We start from the raw sequence: 13,221 nt of genomic DNA, 5'->3' as shown, positions 1-13,221 counted from the left end.
TAAATTGACATACAATATATTTAGCGCAACGCAATCTGACTTTCAATAATCCCTACAAAAGAATGGCCCTGACTAACAATAGCCTATACCTTTCATGAATCATTTACCTCACAAAAATCTTCGTTACTCGAACTACTGCAATACAGCGAGCGCCAATACTGCCAGCTAAATAAAGGACTAACTACAGAAGGCACTAACTACTGATAGGCATAGTCAGCAAATGAAAGATTTTGATAGAGAACAAACAATGTATTTACCTTATTTACCTTAATAATGTTCAAAAGTCATTATTGCAACAATGCCAACCAGTCACAGACTGCACACAGCACAGTCAGTGATTTTCATACAGAGCGCTACGTGGTGTTACCAACATAAAAAACTAAGCAGCCTACTTACATAACTGATATATATATATATATATATATATATATATATATATATATATATATATATATATATAGTATGACTTTTGAACACTATTTAGGTAAATACATTGTTTGTTCTCTATCATAATCTTTCATTTGCTAACTATGCCTATCAGTAGTTAGTGCCTTCCGTAGTTAGAATCTTTTATTTAGCTGGCAGTATTTGCGCTCGCTGTACTGCAGTAGTTCGAGTAACGAAGATTTTTGTGAGGTAAGTGATTCATGAAAGGTATAGGTTATTGTTAGTCAGGGCCATTCTTTTGTAGGGATAATTGAAAGACAGACTGCGTAGCGCTAAAAATATTGTGTGTCAGTTTATTGATGGTCAGAATAAGTAAAGAGAGAAATGTCTGAGCACGTTCAGTGTGGCTCAGCTGTTTTAAAATCAAATAACGTAAGAGGTTTACCAGCACAGTGATTCTTAATTTTTCTAAGGGGATGTTACAAGATGAACAACAATGGCTCCTCACGAAATAAACATTCCCAGCTTTCTCTACCCTTTTTGAAAAGAAAAAATAATATTTTCTTTATTTTTTCAAATACGACCTAAAATACAGGCCAAGAGTTGAGCGCGGGAATGTGAAACTAACGAATGGTGTAAACGAGCCCATGTTTCACACTGCCCTACGTTACTTGGATAGAATCTCTCAGTGTCTCTCGTATAGGGACAAACGACGCGTCGTTGGCTGCACGAAACAGCGTAGAGAGAGTCTACATAATGAAACACTGCCGCCCTGGCGAATGCACGACGGCCAGAGCCGGTGTGACGTACAGCCAGATGGATGGGCGCCGATGGCCCGGCAGCGGCTGAGTGACACGCGAGCTGCGCGTTCCCGGCTGGCGGCGCTGTCAAAGGCTGACGTCACCAGCCGCCGCTGACAGCCGGCGTCGCCTGTCACGCCGCTGACGCCCGGCGCCGCGACGCCTGCCTGTCACGCCGGAAGCTAATGCCGCGCTGGCCGCCTGTCAACACCTCACCCTCCTGCGCCTGACACGTATTAAGAGCGATGCCGGAATTCACAGCACATTTACTCGCCGAGGAGCGTTGCTAACTCATTTTAAGTAACGACCATATGCAGGGTGTTTCAGGAGAAATAATAAATATTTTAGGAGATGGTAGTAGAGACGAACGGGAATGAAACTTTCCATGTACAGGGTGTCCCAGAAATGTTACGAAAAACTTTGCAGGGTTGAAGAGTGTGTCCTGAGGAACAAATCGAGGATAGGAACCCATGTCTGGAAACATTATCCAATGACGCTACAGACCGTCGAAATTATAGGCGGCAGTGCCTGTGACGAGACAACCGCTTTGGCAGCAAACCTGACACTGTACGCTGATGGAACGTTGGCCGAACGGCTGGCAATGTTTGTTTTCTTATTCAGTGGTCGCTACTAACTGCCATGATCGCCAGCGGACGCAGTGGAGCTAGCTGCTGTCTCCTGTGAATGCTGTACTCTGTTACCTTGGTGGATGACTGTTTTGGACACTGGTTTCCATCTGAAGTTTATTTTTCTCCTGTATACAGGAAAACACTGGAAGTTTTAGAGGGTTGCAGGAGAAAAATAAACTGGAAATGGAAACCCGTGTCCGAAACCGTCGTCCACTGAGGCAACAGAGCATCGCATTCATAGGAGACAAAGCCTTTCTATGCATCTTGTCCACTGACGATTATGGCAATAAGTCGCGTTCATTGAATAACAAACAACATTCTGAGATATGCGATTTCAGTCTTTCTCGGCGTATTCCACTGATGAATTCTTCTCGGGTTATCAGCCGAGTGGTGGCGTCGTATTGTCGCAACGTTTCAATGAGTTTCGTACCCACCATCTTCTGGCCAGAACATTGTGAGACGTTCTGCTTAAGGTCCGCGCCGGCGCCTGTAGCTTCGACGGCCTGTAGCGCCGGTGGATGGCGTTTCCGCACACGGGTTCCTGAGTTTGTCGCAAGATTCTTTGGATACCATGTACAAGGGGCAAACAAACAGTTTCTGTTCGAAAGCTGTACAGTCCACAATCGCTATGCCAACCAGGCAAAATCGCCTTGAGCGTAGAGGGAATCATCCCACAGACGCACCAGGTTCAAGAGACCGGTGAAACACCGTGTCCTGCTGTGTAAAGAAGTCTGTAGCTGCCTGCCTCACATCCTCGTCCGACAGGAATCGTCGATCTTTCAAGGCTTTTTTAAGGGACCAAAGGCGTGGTAATTCCATCGGGACAGATAAACGCTATAGGGCGGCTGCTCGAGTGTCTCCTACTTACAGTGAGTTGGCGTAACTTGTGCGTTACGACTTTTGCCATACAGGAAACCGTGTTATCATGAAGCAGCAGCAGGGAACGAGGCGCACCGTCCCACAATGGAAGTTTTCTACAGACATTCTGTCCTATACATATTCTTTATCCTCCGATGGACGTCTACCGGTGTTTGTCCTTCGGCAGTCAACAAAAAAATAACAGCACCTAGATCCTGTTTGGATGCTTTTGGTAATAACATCACCATAGTTAACGTTTCCGCATTTACTGCACGCGTGCCACTCTAACCCCTTGCCTACATGTTGGTTCTTATACACCAGCACCTGAGTCGCGCTACTTTAAACCTGTACACGATGCAACAACGCCCTCAGATGGAAACTATGTAATCGCCCCTTATAATAAGTTTCCGGTTTTTATTGGTTTCAGAGATACAACTAGTGCCAGATCTTCATCTATATCTGCGAGAATGTTCTGCATTTCACACTTAATTACTTCTAGTATGCTGGACAGCAACAAGGTAGCAACTTGAAATGATTCAACAAAATTGTAAATTACTATCAAAACTGGAGAGAAGTTTGTCTTTGAAATGATTCAGAAAAATTCTAAAATCCCGTCAAGGTTGCAGAGACGTTTGTCTTTATTAAATGAAGACTACTTTCGGACCTTTTCTGTCCACTTTGTATGAACTGCTTGGTGGATGACTTGAAACTGGACTGAATATGTCTGAAACTAGTCAGCTGTTAATAAAGACGAAATTTTGTGTACCTTGTCAGGTTTTTACAATTAGGCTGAATCACACTTAAGTGTATAGCAAAGGGTTCATCGAACGAATTTCATTCTGTTTCTTTACAGTTACACTCTCGAAGAACACACGGGAAAAACGAACACTTAAATATTTCACTGCGAGCTCTGATTTCCCTTATTTTATTACAATCATATCTTCTCGCTACTTAAGTGGGTGTCAACAAAATATTCACGCATTCGGAGGAGAAAGTGGGTGACTGAAACGTCGTGAAAAGATCTCACAGCAATAAAAAAGGTCTCTGTTTCAATTACTGCCGCCCCAACTCGCGTGCAGTATCCGTGACACTCACCCCTGTTTCGCGATAATACAAAACGACATGCCCGTCTTTGAACTTTTTCGATGTCATTCGTCAGTCTTGTTTGGTAAGGATCCCATACCGTAATACTCTAGCAAAAAGCGGACAAGGGTAGTGCAGGCAGTCCCTTTAGGCCATTTGTTGCACGTTCTAGATCCGCCAGAAAGGAAAAAAAACACAGCCCTCGGTTCGCCTTCCCCACGACATTATACAGGGTGGTCAGAAACTGTCTGAAAACCTTGTAAGGGTGCTCATCACCGTTTCCGATTTAATTAGCATTGACGTTAGCCAATCAGGCCTATGCGCGCGCAATTTCAATCTGCCCGCCAGAGACGATGTCGTCAAATGTGTTCTTCGTCTGGTTTCCTACAACCGAACAAGAGAACAAAACATTAACTCGACATGAGACGGTAGTAAGGATCGAACCCGATCAAAAGTTTCAGCAAACCCATGGTCTATCGTCTACGCTATGAGACCAACTGCCACTAATCGTGTTTGTCGGGCCGCTTGAATTTGCGCGCCGAACTACCTGATTTAAAAGAAAACTGATTGGCACACTTAAATGCTAATTAACTCTGAAACGGCACAAAGTATAGAATTTTTTTCTTAACAATTATTTATCAGCATAACCTACCCTGAAAACCCTTACAAGCTTTTCAGACTGTTTCTGGCCATCCTGTATATGTCATTGTTCCAGTTTAGATTGACTGTAATTTTTATTCCTAGGTATTTAGTTGCATTGACAGTTTCTAAGTTATGTGATTTAACGTTTAACCGAAATTTAACGGATTTATTTCAGTACTCATGCAGGTGACCTCAAGTTTTTCATTATTTACCGTCAATTGCCCCTTTTCGCACCATAAAGATATCTTGCCTAAATTGTTTTACAATTAGTTTTCATCTTCTGTTGACATTACTCTTGCTACATGACAGCATCATCAGCAAACAATCTGCTCAGATGGTCTCCTAAATCATTTATGTAGATCAGAAACAATAAAGGTCCCGTAACACCTTCTTGGTGGACGCCAGATATCACATCTGTTTACTCGATGACTTTTCGTCGGTTATTACGAACTGTACTTCCGGACAGGAAAACGCAATCACGATGCACAACTCAGACGATACTCTACAGGCATGCAATTTTATTAGAAGCCACTTGTGCGGAACAGTGTCAAAAGCCTTTTGGAAATTTAGAAATATGGAATCAATTTGAAATCCCCTGTCGATGTTACTCATTACTTCGTGGGAAGAAACAGCTTGTTTTTGAATGTGTGGTGACTGTGTGTTAACAAACAGTTTTCCCCGGGGTAATTCAGATGTTCTAATCCTGCAAATGTTCCAAAATCCTACAGTAAATCGACGTGATGATATGGGTGCAGCGGATTACTCATATTTCCTTTATTGAGTATTGGTGTGAGTCCCACAATTTGCGTGTAGCTACTCCATTTTCTGTTGAAATACAAGTTGTGTAGTTGTACTTGAGTTTCTAGTACACGGATTTAATTTGTAATCTGTGGTTGTAACTATGATTTGTTGGGCGATTCTGTTGTGTGTTTTAAGCATACTGCACGTATTTACAAATGTTGACCATGCCGATACGGCACTTATGTACAGGATTTAAAATGGGAACATTACAGTTTTTCCTAGCCAGAGAGTACCACACTCTCGTTATCAAGAGTGGTGCAGAGTCCAGCAGTCATACTTGATCTGAAAGTGCAAGTGAACAGTTTGTGGATGATGTACAGGGTGTTTATAAATGAATAGCGGGGTTTTAACGCTTTATAATATTTGTTATATTATAATTACAGTTATAAATGATATGTCAAATGAAAGAGCAACTCAAACAGTTTTACCAATAACCTTATAAATGTTCAATGTGAGTACGATTTGTCACACGGCACACATCAAGTCTGCAGCCGAGTTCTTCCCAAACGTTGATAAGTGTGTCTTCAGTGATTGTAGTAACAGCTGCTTCAAACCGGTTTCTTAATTCAGGGAGGTCTGCTGGTAGCGGAGGCACGTACACACGATCCTTGATGAAGCCCCAAAGGAAAAAATCGTATGGAGTTAGGTGGGGCGAACGTGAAGGCCATGCAAAGAAAACTCTGTCATTGGGCCCCTTGCGCTTATCCAGCGCTTGGGTACAGTGAAGTTCAACCAATCGCCTACTTCGCTATGCCAGTGCTCACATTGAACCTTTATAAGGTTCTTGGTACAACTGTTTGAGTTGCTCTTTCACTTGACATATCATTTATAACTGCAAGTTTTATGTAATAAATATTATAAAGCGTTAAAACCTCGATATTCATTTATAAACATCCTGTAGAATGCATGTACAGTCGTTCAAAAAGCACACACAGAATTTCTACAAGTACCGACGTTCCACATGGAACTTTACGTATGCACGATTTCTTTCCCCATCAACACCTTCGTGAAGGAAGGAAATTAAAATTTTGTCACTGTCTAATTTCAATATCCCGAATAATGCAATTACTGTCATTACTTCTATTTACTGATGAAGCCACCTTCACTCGTGACGGCATCAATAATACTCGTTCACTCACATCGGCAGTCAGACAAAAACCTGCTTTCCTTTGTAGAGTTACTCCGATGTTCAGAAAAAACAGAACACCTTGAACGACTACAGATAGGACGTTCATATTCACAGGACATGTAAATAAGTATGTTCTGCATAAATGATTAACATTTCAACCACGTCGGCCTGCGGGTCTCAAGATCAACATACATATCGCGGCGCAACGCCACCTATCAGTAAAAGGTGCCCGCGGCTCTTGTTGTGGCTGTAAACTGAAGGTGATGGATCAGAGTGACTTTAGAAGATGTACAGGATGCCTCACAGACGTATGCGCCAACAGTACCGTCAAATCAGTGAGTTTGAAAGAGGGAGCATTTTGGCATGAGGGAATGTGATGTGTCCATCCGGGAAACTGCAACTCACGTGGGACGATGTGTTTCGGCAGCGCAACGGGCTAGTGCCAAAAGTTCACCGAGGACCGTAGAACACGACGAGGTGGGTCCGGTCGTACCACCAGAACTGCCCCCCCCCCCCCCCCCCCCCCGAGAAGATCGATACATCATCCGAATGGCATTGCAGGACAGATCTGCGTCATTCTCGGCTCTGGTGCAACACTGGAAAGAGTAACACATCGTAAACTATCAGAGGTGACAGTCCGTCGCCGTTTATTACGGCATGGGTTATGTGCGCGTCTTCCACTTCTCGCCCTACCTTTGACGAATGTGCAGAAAATGCTATGCGACAATGGTGTATGGAATGACGTCACTGGGAACAGGAATGGAAACAGATAGTGTTTTCGGACGAACCCAGGTTCTGTTTGTTTGAAAATGATGGCCGCATTTTGGTTCACCGCAGACAGGGGGAGCGGCGAGCCAACGCAAGGCCTTATGGCGAGGGGTGCGCGCCCAGAGCACTGTGAGCAGTGTGATCTACGTGAATGACATCCTGTGACTCGTAGCCATACTCTTTCTGCACAATACCCCAGCAGCCATTTTTCAGCAAGACAATGCACGACCACATGTTGCTGCACGAACACGTGTCTTCTTCCTGTCACAGGATGTCAGCCTTTCACCCTGGCCCACCAGATCACCAGACTTGTTGCCAATAGAAAATGTGTGGGATATCGTGCAACGACGGATGCAGCGCTGTGGCCCAATGCCAACCATCACAGATGAACTTTGGAATCCGGCGAATGCAGCGTGAACAGCTATACCACACGACGCCATTCGCGACTTATAGGCGTCGATGCCATCATGCATGGAACAAGTTAACAGGGTCCATGGCGGACTCTGTGCCTAGTAGGCAACAGGACACATGCTGAACCGAGGTGACTGCAATGCTAATCATTTCTGCAGAACGTACTAATGTGGATACCCTGTGAATATGAACGTCCTGTCTCTAATCTTTAAGGTGTTCTGTTTTTCCTGACCACGAGTGTATATTTTCAAGAACTTTTCTCTGTAAATGTGTGGTGTGGTGCGATAAACAATCAACTTTGTTACCGTATAGTCTTACAGGACACCGCTATTTCGACATTCTTGAAAACAAACTTCCTGTATTATTGGAAGAGAGTCATATGGCTCCAAGGATGAGTATGTTCATCAAGCATGACGGGGCTCCTGCACATTCTGGTCGTTAGGTGACGCATCATCTAAACCTAACACTGCGCGGTAGCTGAATCGGCAGAATTTGTCACGTTTCTTGGCCAACTAAGTCCTAGACCTTACCTCTTTAGATTTTTGGCCGTGAAGAGAAGTGAACGGCAAAGTCTACAAAGAAAAAGTAAACACAAGGGACGAATTGATTATCCCGATTTTGCTGCCATCATAAAAGAACGCTTGAAACTCCACGTGCTGTTGTCAAAAGAATTCTAACGTGCATTGAACTTGGAGGTGGAATTTATTAAAATCAGCCTTCATCTTAACGATCTGCCTTTGATTAACACATTCTGTAAGTATTTAGCTCGGTTACATTCTAACAGCTATTGATTTATAATCATAAAAATTATATACGTGCTTTTTATCCGGAGAAATCTTCACTACCACTTAGTAAGCTCCTGTTACTACCTGTATACAGTGTGGCGTTCTTTATACTTTTCGGTTTCGGTGGGCTCATCTGAGCCAACGCTACTATGTCGAGCCGTATGTAACGTTCATGCTCTGTTAGGCATGCGTTGATAAAATAATCGATCACAATTATGACGAAAAAAAATCTGTAAAGTGCTAATCTACAGGAAAAGATTCAACACTGAATAATACTATGGAGCAAACTGAGGCTAGTAACAGAGAAGCTGTATTGCGGGGGTGAAGCAGAGAGTTCTACCGCGTTCCTCTGGTGTATTTGGCATATCAACAACTCACTCAGAGCAAGTAGTATTTGGAGGCCTAGCTCTTGATCGGTGTGCCAGAGAAAGATCAGATGTCTAATTAATGAAAAAAAGGAAAAAAGAAACAGGCTACATAAAGGAAATGAAATGCTTGGGACTTGTGAAAACAATCATATCTCCATCATAGTGTGTAATGTGGATTTGTGACAGGACAGATAAAACTGGTCTTCGACAGGAAGGAGGCAGTATAACTTCTTCCCTAACGCCAGAGAGAGACTCCATATTGTTCAGGTTGAATTAATCACTAGCTCTGTGCACTATCTGACAAGACAAAGTCGATGCCTGTCATTATTTATATAGAATCCGAAGGAAAGAGCAACCCATCCAGTTGCCAAGCCATAGTCAGCTTACATTGGACCACATCCTATTCAAGTGAGTCCTGGATGGCAGAAGGAAGACAGGTTTTGGAACGCTCCAGGCAGTCCTTCTCTCTGTCTTTACCAGCATTAATCCTGACTTGTGGGGTCTGCTGGTTAATCGGATGTGGCATGTTAATTTTAAGTGATGGCCGGATGCCCTTCCTGTCGCCACCCCATACCCCCCGGGAAGGAATTACTGTAACCCCCTCCCCCCCCCAACTGTCGTCGTCATGTGTAATCCATGGAATAGTGCGAGTGTGGTCAGATGCCTGCGAACCTTTTAACTGTGGCAGACCGTGGGGACCAGCCCAGCATTCACCTAGCGGGTGTGGAAAACCACCTAAAAACCACATCCAGGCAGGCCGTCACAACGGCTCTCGTCGTTAATCCACCGGGTGGATTCGATCTGGGGCCGGTGCGCCTACCCGAGTCCAGGAAGCAGCGCGTTAGCGCTCTCGTGTACCCTGGCGGGTACTCCAGACAGTCCTTAATGAGGAGAAATTTAGCTTCTTGATCGTAAGAGCTTCAGTCTCCTGAAGAACAGAGCATGATGACCAAATAATACGATTTCAGGGCAAAACGTTTTTACGTCCTGTGGAGAAGGGAAGATAGGAATGAAGAGAAATAGGTCCAAGGAACCGGCAGTTTATCTTCATTTCCCAACCCGAGTTTTCTATGAATCCGAGTTCAAGGCTGAAAGGGTGACGGGATCGTTACTATTTAATCTATAACACAGATGGTGAAGGACGAAATGCGGCAGTTCCTCGTCGACTTACTTTCAGGACCTCAAGGTTATGAAAGCTAGCGCGAAAATGAAACTGAACCTACACAGTGTGTCCCAGAAATGTTACAAGAAACTGCAACAGGTTGTAGAGGGTCTCTTAAAGAAGAAAACACGGACAGAAACCTGTGTTCGGAAACGCCACCCAGCAACGCTACAGAGCCTCGAAGTTACCGGCGCCGGGGTCTGCCATTAGGTTACGCCTTCGGCGGCAAACTATAGTTTCTACGCTGAGGGACCATAGGCGGAACGTCTCGCAATGTTGTTTGTTGTTCAGTGATCGCGGCTGATGTCCCAAACGCCAATGGAGAAGATGGAGCTAGCTGCTACGCAGAAACGCCTGGTCTCGTACGAATGCGATGCTCTATTGCATCGATGGTTTCGGACAAGGGTTTTCATCCGGAGTTTACTTTAGTTTAGTCTTCTCCTGTATACCGAAAAACACTGGAGATTTTAGACGGTTCCAAGAGATAAACTGCGGACAGACACCCGCGTACGAAATTGTGATACACCGAGGCAACTAGCATCGCATTCATTGGAGACGAGGCCTTTCTACGCAGTATCTATCTCCATCCTCTCAACTGTCTATCGTGGCACTCAGTCGCAATCACGGAATAACAAGCAACATTGCGAGACGTTCCGCCAACGGTTCGTCAGTGTGCAAACTCATGTTTACTGCCAAGGGGTGGGCTAGTGGCAGGTGCCGGCGTCTATAGCTTCGACGCTCTGTAGCGTCGCTGGATGACGTTTCCGGACATTGGTTCCTGTTTTAGATTTGTTCCTCAGGACACTCTTGATGTTTTGTGCAACATTTCTGGGACACTCGCTGTAGTACGCTAGCCACTGAGATTGTATAAGGTCTTGTAGGATATGAAACCTACTCCCCATAATCGTAATATGTTGAGATGACAAAAGTCATGGGATAGCGATATTCATACATAAAGACGGCTGTGGTATCGCGTACGCAGGGTACAAATAGGCAGTGCATTGGAGGAGCCGTCATTTGTCCTTAGGTGATTCATGTGAATAGCTTTCCGACGTTATAAGCTACAACGACAGGAATTAACAGACATTGAACGTGGAACGGTATTTGGAGCTAGAAGCATGGGACAGTTCATTTCGGAAACTGTCAGTAAATTCATTATTCCGAGATCGACAGCGTCAAGAGTGTACAAAGGATACCAAATTTCAAGCATTACCTCTCACCATGGAAAATGCAGTCGCCGAGGCCTCCGCTTAACGACCGAAATTGCCGGTACTAACAGACAAGCAATACTGCATGAAATAACCACAGAAATCAATGTGGAACGTACGACGAAACGATCCGTTAGACAGTGCAGCGAAATGCGGTGTTAAGGGGCTATGGCAGCAGACAATCTACGCGGGTGCCTTTGCCAATAGCATGACATTGTCTACAGCGCCTCTCCTGGGTCTTGATCGTATCGTTTGGACCCTACACGATTTGTAGACTGTGGTCTGGTCAGATGACTCCGAGAGCTGATAGTAGGGTTCGAGAAGGGCGCAGACCCTGCAAAGCCATGGACACGAGTTGTCAACAAGACAGAGTGCAATTTGCTGGTGGCTCCATAATGGCGTGGGCCGTGTTCACATGGAATGGACTGCGTCCTCTGATCCAACTGAACCGATCATTGACTGGAAATCGTTATGTTCGGCTACGTGGAGACCATCTGTAGCCATTCGTGGACTTCATGTTACCAAATAATGGCGGAATTTTCATAGACGACAGTATGTAATGTCACTGGGCCACTGTTGTTCGCAAATTGGTTTGCAGAACATTCTGGACAATTCGAGGGAATGAGTCCAATCGAACCCTTATGGGACATAATCGAGAGGTCAGTTCGTGCATAAAATCCTGTACCGGCAACACTTCCACAATTACGGACGGCTCCAGAATCAGCAAGGCTCAATAGTTCTGCAGGGGAATTTCAACGACTTGCCGAATCCAAGGCGCGTCGAGTTGTTGAACTACACAGGTCAAAAGGAAGTCCGACACGATATAATGTGGTATTCCATGACTTTGTCTCCTCAGTGTACAGCACAGGAGAGCATATTCAAATAGCGCTGCGCTCCAGCGCCACTTCTGTTCGAGTTCACCTGTGTGAACTTTCGTCGACTTTTGCATCACTCTGGCACACTCTGGTTTAGTGTTAGAACCATTCTCTGTAGCGTGTTCGCTGTAAATATTTGCAGGAACAATGTGTTGCTCTTAAGAAGCTGTTCAGTAGCACATGATGTAGAGCTGTGTAGTGGTGAAAAAACTAATTGTGTCAAGTGTTTCTGTTGTTAATAAGTCGCTGAATCTTCGAAATTCAAGTGATAGGTTACAGATCGTCTTGTTGTTCCACCCTCTGAACTTAATCTACCTATTTGAAAGGTTAAATTGGTGTCAAAATCTCTCAAGAACTCTCATTATATTTGTCGCCTCCTCCACATACACTCGTGAGCCAAACCGTTACGACAGCCAGTGTATTAGCGTGTTGGTCCACCTTTAGAACGCAGTACAGCAGCGATTGTGCGTGCACTGATTCGCCGAATGCCTCATAGGTTTCTGGAAGTACATGGTACCAAAAGTCCACTCAGGTGCCGTATCTGAACGTTCTCCAAGGGAGGATGTATTGACATTCATACGTTGTACTATGGAAGTTAGAAATTTGTAAGCTAACTACAAAAATAAATTTTGTCTCGCAGTACTAATGACTCATTTACAAACCTTGTCTGCAGTTTTTGAGTCTCGCCTAGATTTTTGTCGACGCGTGGCCATTTACAAGCATGGTAAGAATGTACCACCAGGCGTTACGAAGTTCTTCCAAGATTAATGTTAACTTCTAGACCACGCTGTTATCACTGTGTGCAATACTATACACAGCAATTATTACAACTGATATGTAAATATTTTTAAATCTGAAATAAATCTGAAGTTACTTTACTGTAGAGACATATACCGAGATCAAATGAACGCTGTACTGTGAAGCGTACGAGCAGGAACCGTGATTCAGCAACAAATAAACCATGATTTCATACGTGCTTATTCGAGGTGACGCAATATTACGACACTTGATTCGCATCCGCGTAGACGGTGCATTAATCCCCCGCCCGGCCATATGGATTTAGGTATACTGTGTTTCTGCAGAATCATTTATTGCAAATGCTGGTACGGCCCCCTTGAAAAGAACAAAAGCGATATCCTCCCTCGTCCTTCCACAATCTGAGGGCGTGCTTCGTCTATAATGACCACGTCGTCGACGGAGCATTAAATCTTAAGCATCCATTTCTCCTTTTTTGTAACGGTCCTTGCTAAAGTAGTTTCACTAACCAAAGTTTGAAATTTCATTAATGCCTGTATACTTAGACCAGTGTAGCGCT

The sequence above is a fragment of the Schistocerca piceifrons genome, chromosome 1 (genome assembly GCF_021461385.2).
Source record: "Schistocerca piceifrons isolate TAMUIC-IGC-003096 chromosome 1, iqSchPice1.1, whole genome shotgun sequence".
Classification (NCBI taxonomy): Eukaryota; Metazoa; Arthropoda; class Insecta; order Orthoptera; family Acrididae; genus Schistocerca; species Schistocerca piceifrons.
The sequence above is the reverse complement of the archived record's forward strand: the minus strand, read 5'-3'. Positions refer to the sequence as shown.